We start from the raw sequence: 6,128 nt of genomic DNA on the forward strand, positions 1-6,128 counted from the left end.
ACGTTAGGCACATGCGCCTCAATCAGATTTCCTGGCCAGGCCAGTTTGGCCCAACACCTGGCGCAACACCAGGTGCACCAAAGACCCCAACTCGGTCAGGATTTACGCCTGTTGCGTCTGGCTCCAGTCAAGGCCATTTTTGGCGCCTGGGTCAGACCCGTGGCCTGCCTCATGCGCATGGTCTGGTCCATCCTTGGCTCGGTCAGAACCATGGACCAAGATGCTAGTGAGCATCTTTAGACCCCCTTGGGCTGTCTTTGGCTCACCATCATGGATCAACATTATGAGTTGTCCAAGGGCATTTTGAGCCCTTTTTGCTCTAGCCCTAGTTATAGGACCACTTATGCCTTCAAGGCCATCAATATTAAAGTTAGGCTATTTGAGGTTCACATCATAGGCTGGGTAGGAACCAGGTGGAGGTGTCCAGCCTTCAGTATGGTGATGATACTGTTCTGGTGTGCAAACCAACGATTCAGAATTTGTGGTGCATTAAAAGTATTGTGCGGTGTTTTGAATTGGTCTCTGGTTTAAAGGTTAATGCTTTGAAGAGTGCCTTATTCGGTGTAAAGGTGGACTGGAGCTTTCTTTCAGATGCCTCTCATTTTTTGTCCTATAGTATTGGTACTTTTCCGTTTAAGCATTTGGGAATCCCGGTGGGGTCTAGCCCAAGGAATAGCTCAACTTGGGTTTTGGCTATTGAGGCAGTTGCTAATAGATTAAATTCTTAGAGGAGAAAATTCATCTCATTTGGTGGTAGGGTGGTTCTCCTTAATGCAGTTTTAGCTAACATTCCTATTTATTTTCTTTCCTTATTTAAAGCTCCTAAAAAGGTCATTACGAGTCTTGCGAAGATTCAAAGGAGGTTTTTGTGGGGTAATAGAAATGGTGGTAAGGGTGTGGCTTGGGTGTCTTGGGCTGAGGTCTGTAAGCCGAAGTCGTTGGGGGGTCTCGGGGTTAAGGATATTCGGGCTTTTAATTTGGCGTTGTTGGGGAAGTGGAAATGGAGGTTCCTAGTGGAGAGTGAGTCTTTGTGGGCTAGGATCATCAGGCCTAAGTATGGTGGCTCTCTCCCTGCTCATGCCTCGTCTGTGTCATTATGGTGGAAGGAGATGGACAAGGTTGGTAAAGGGGATGTTCCAACTACAAACTGGTTTCACCAAAATGTTTTCAAATGTATCGGTGATGGAGCTTGTACTAATTTATGGACTGATGTGTGGGTTGGGAATGGTTATTTGGCTGATGGTTACCCTCGTCTATTCTCTGTTGCCATGAATAAAGATGCTTTAATTTCTGATTGTGGTTTTTGGTTGAACGGTTCTTAGAATTGGTAGGTAGTTTAGCGCATAATTCTTTTCGTTTGGGAGAAGGAGTTAGAACGAAATCTTTTATCTATTATCTCTCAAGTTCGTTGTAAGGAGGTGGTTTGGATGCTTGGTCCTGGAGGCTATCCACGTCAGGTAGTATTGATGTTCAGTCCGCTTACGCGGTTGCTCTGAATTTGGCCCCTTTTGATTATTCCTCCCTTCTAGACAAGGCCTGGATTGGTTGTTGTCCTTCCAAAGTGTGTTGTTTTGTTTGAAAATTGTTGAGAGAAAAAATTCCTACTAAATATCTGATGCAAAGAAGGAGTATTATTCCGGTTTCCGTAGATATTCGTTGTTGTCTCTGTATGCAGGGTGAGGAGGATGTGCAACATCTTTTCTAGACCTGTGCTTTCTCGACTGCTGTTTGGGCTGAGTTCTACGCTTGGACTGGTTTTCCGGCTGCTGTCCACCAGTTGCGTGCAATCGCAACTCCATCTGGGTGCAGCAGGGAGGCTCTTCAGTGGCATATTGTTTCCTGCATAAACGCTAAAGCTAGTTAGTGGTGGAGGATGCTTTGGTTTGCCGTTGTTTGGTCAATTTGGTTATCGAGGAATGAGGTAATTTTTAGGGAGGGGGAGTGTAGTGTCTTAAATATTATACACTCTATCAAAATTCGATCTTGGTTTTGGTTCTTCTCCAATTCCGATTGTAGCTCGTTTTCTTTTGCGAATTGGTGTTTGACCCTTGGTCTTGTATTTTGGGCATCACCTAACTTTTCTCTCAGTCTTGTTGTGTTCTTTTGGGTTGCACCCCTTGTGCTTTAATCCAATCTCTTGCTTATCAAAAAAATATTAAATGAATTGTATTGATAGGACAGGAAATAGAACAAGATTTTGGGATAGATTATCTCATTCTAAAGTTACTTCATTCAAATAATAAAAAAAAATGGAAAAGCTATGTTAAAATGATATGTCCTTTATTTAATCGGTAAATAGACCAGTACTAAATAAAAATGATAAATTTTGCATAGTCACAAGCTGAAGGCGTAAAAGCATACATAAATAAAATTTGAGGGACAAACTATACACAATTCACAATTGAAATAGACGAGGACAAAAAAAGCATATAATGATTTTGGCTGTCACATAAAGTGACATTTATAATGTCAAGGACAATATTTGCCATGTAAGCCATTTTATTAGGAATCTGAATGGAAAAATAATAAAATGATGATTTTTGCAAAATTATTAAAAAAATAGATGACCCGTAATGCATTTTAGCATTTATGAAAAAAAATGGAAGATCATTATATGCCCAACAGAGCTAGGCCAGTCAGATTCTAAGGTGGAAGATCGAAGAAAAGTTAACTACTTAGGCAAAATCCTTTACTTACATATATACTATATCTATATGGCAATATTTTATACGGAAACTTATTATCTATTTGTCTGTTGCATGGATTTTAACTCACGAGTTTAAAATAAAAAAGTAAAAGGATTTAATATGTAATAATACATATGTTAATATGTTAATTGTTATTGACTTTCATATAAAAGTAACACAAATTAATTATAAATAATGTGATGATGATATAAAAACTTTACCATTGATAAATTTAAAATCAAAGTAAAAAAGAAAGATAAAAGAGAGAAAAAGATGAGATGATGAAAGGGTGATTGTGGTTTATGGAGTGAACGTGCGGGTATGTGATTGTACGGGAGAGTTTGAAAGTAGGATAGGAAAAGGCTAAATATAATAAGGTAATGATGAAAGAATCGCAATAAACCATTTTTGTCTTTGTCTGTGTTTGACTGGGAGGCAACTGGTGGAAGCAGGTATCAGCTTCGCTGGTTGACCGGTAGCAGCAGGTCATTCGCATAGGAAATCACACAAAAATGTTATCTTTTTTAGCATTGGCTGAACCAATATAAACAAAGATAAGAGAGTCGTCACACTTATCAAATTACAATTAGTTTGGTGGGCAGGGATAGGATACATACTTATTATCTTATTATTTTCACTTATTTATTCTCTATTAATGTTGGGATCCCATTAAAAAATTGTGTAGTTTTCATCTTCTTACCCTAACACTAAAACATTATTATCATAATCACATTATTTCAATTGATCGTATCATATTTTTGTTTACTAACAAAACATTGATATAAGACCCCAATAGATTCATATGATGACTAAAAAACTAATAATTTAATTTCTGGAAGAAATGCTTGTTAGAAGGGACAACCATACACACTAAAAGTGATTAATTTTTTATCCAAAAAGATAATAAATATCATTGATAGTACCAGAAAAATATTTTTATTTATCTTAAGATGTCCTTATCCAATACTCACTTTGACACATACCCTAATAATTTAGCAATTTTTTAACATATAACTTTCAAAAGTTTTGAAAATTATAAATGCACATACTTTTTATGTTCAGAATATAACTATGTGTGTTTTTCTATGTTTCTATTTCTTAGGTTTGAAAACATTTTTACTATTTTTTTTCCTATATAGTTTTCCAAAACCTTTCAAGTTAAACATTATAAAAATATAAATTATTAAAATTACATTATTTATTAAATTACCATAAAACATTTAAAAAAACCATGGATTTTACAAAAATCATGTTAAGAATTTATTTTGACCTAAACATACTTCCCAATATAGCTAAAAAATGTTTGGAGTTCGGTATGGGCCAATTTTCCAACTCCCAAAACAAAGCTTATTTTGATAAATATAGAATCGAGTGTAATTTTTTATTCTATATTAACATCCAACTAAAAACAATCTGAAAGGGCAAATAAAAAATAACATTATCAGGTGTGAGGCATTGCTCTCTGGTTTCCGTATATATAAGCTATAGTTTGGGTTAGGGTTTTCAAAGTGAGGGGTCAAAAAACAACAGAAAATTCAGATCACGGGGTTTTTGGTGTGTTGAGAGGAATGTTGGCTGGCTGAAGGCCTTAATTTTCACAACAAGAAGTTCAAAGAGGGATGAACTTTAAGGCTTGGGATTAGGCTTCATTCCCCTCAAAACTTATGATTTGGGGTTGAAATCTTATACATCATAGACATTTGAAGGCTATATTGTATGTATATGTTCTTGCAAATGTTGGGTTGAGAGGAATATTGTCTGGCTCGAGGTCATGGAGGAGTATAATGGTGAAATCTTTTAGTGGTGAAGGTTTCCAAAAGGGTAGTTAATTGGGATTTATACCCTCTAACTCTGACCCTAAATGATTCTCGGACCAGGCTTTATTCCTTCCAACCAATATTTGCTATTTTCCAGTGCTACCTAGCTAATTTGAGTTTCTTTATGAAGATCTAGGATTATTATCATTTCTCTTGGTAAGGCTTTTCTGTTACACTTCTTATGTTGTTGTATATGTTAATTATATATGCTGCTTTGTAGTTTTGCATCTTTCTAATCAGGTACCACAAAAGAAGGCTCTTTTGAGGTTAGAGAATTTCCGGTTATATTGTTTACTTATTCAATATGATTGTTGTTAATTCTAATGAAGATTGATTTATAGTTTGGACTTTGGTTTAATTTTACTACCTTAACCTTTTGGCCGTGTTTCCATTATAATTCTATCCTTTTTTCTTCTTTTTACATGGTTGATTTAGATGATGCACATATAGCTTTGGTATTGTATTTTCTGATAAAGAATTAGCACCTGTTCTTCCATCACCCTTTTGTTTATCTCAGGCTCAGCGAGACTGAGATATGGACACCATGCACCACCAAACCCAAGTTCAAGTATAGTTTTCTGCAATATTCATTTAAGATAAACATTTTAATCTGAACAAGAATATTATATTATTATTAAAACAAAATTTTCTAATTAATCAGCCCTTGAATGTTCATTTTTACTAACACAAATATATTTCAAATTCATATTAAAATATATCATTATCAATTATAAAAATTAAACATTTATTATTATTATTATTATTATTATTATTATTATTATTATTATTATTATTATTATTATTATTATTATTATTATTATTATTATTATTATTATTATTATTATTATTATTATTATTATTATTATTATTATTATTATTATTATTATTATTATTATTATTATTATTATTATTATTATTATTATTATTATTATTATTATTATTATTATTATTATTATTATTATTATTATTGTTTTTACGAATTTGGAGACAACTGATTTTGTTTCATTTCTAATGGACAAGATAGCTGAAAGCATGTACAGTGAAAGCCTATCAGATGTGAAATTCTATCTTTATCTGCAGTAGCCTTTGCTAGGAGTTCTGGCTCTAGGTCTTTGTAGGGCTTAATTCAAAGCACATATAACATCCCTATTCTGAGGTCTTTTCAGCTTTTTTTGAATTAACCTGTTTTCAGACTGGTGTGAAAATTATAGGGAAGGACACCTCTCTAAATTTACTGGGGAAAAGGGTATCACTTTCATGAATCTGAATGAAAATTGTACTATACAGGTAAATTAACAGTGAAGACTTCAACAAACGACAAGTTTTAGTTTTTTACCCCTAAGTTTTATGTTATTAAATTATTCAAAAATGTTTCTTGTACAGAAGATATCTGCACAGAAATTTCACACATGAAAAGTGCTTCTTTATTTTAGATTATAAAATAAGATGAGATTATCTGTGATTATATTATTTATACCGGTTCAATAAGAAAATAAACTACAATGACAATTAGATCATGAAATTATAACAATATTCGGTCCTTGAGTTTATAATTTCATGTAAAACAGTAATGATTAATTTTCTCCTTGAGAACCTTAAATATTTTTTGTAAAATATCAAATCG

This window comes from Lupinus angustifolius, chromosome LG15 (genome assembly GCF_001865875.1).
Source record: "Lupinus angustifolius cultivar Tanjil chromosome LG15, LupAngTanjil_v1.0, whole genome shotgun sequence".
NCBI lineage: Eukaryota > Viridiplantae > Streptophyta > Magnoliopsida > Fabales > Fabaceae > Lupinus > Lupinus angustifolius.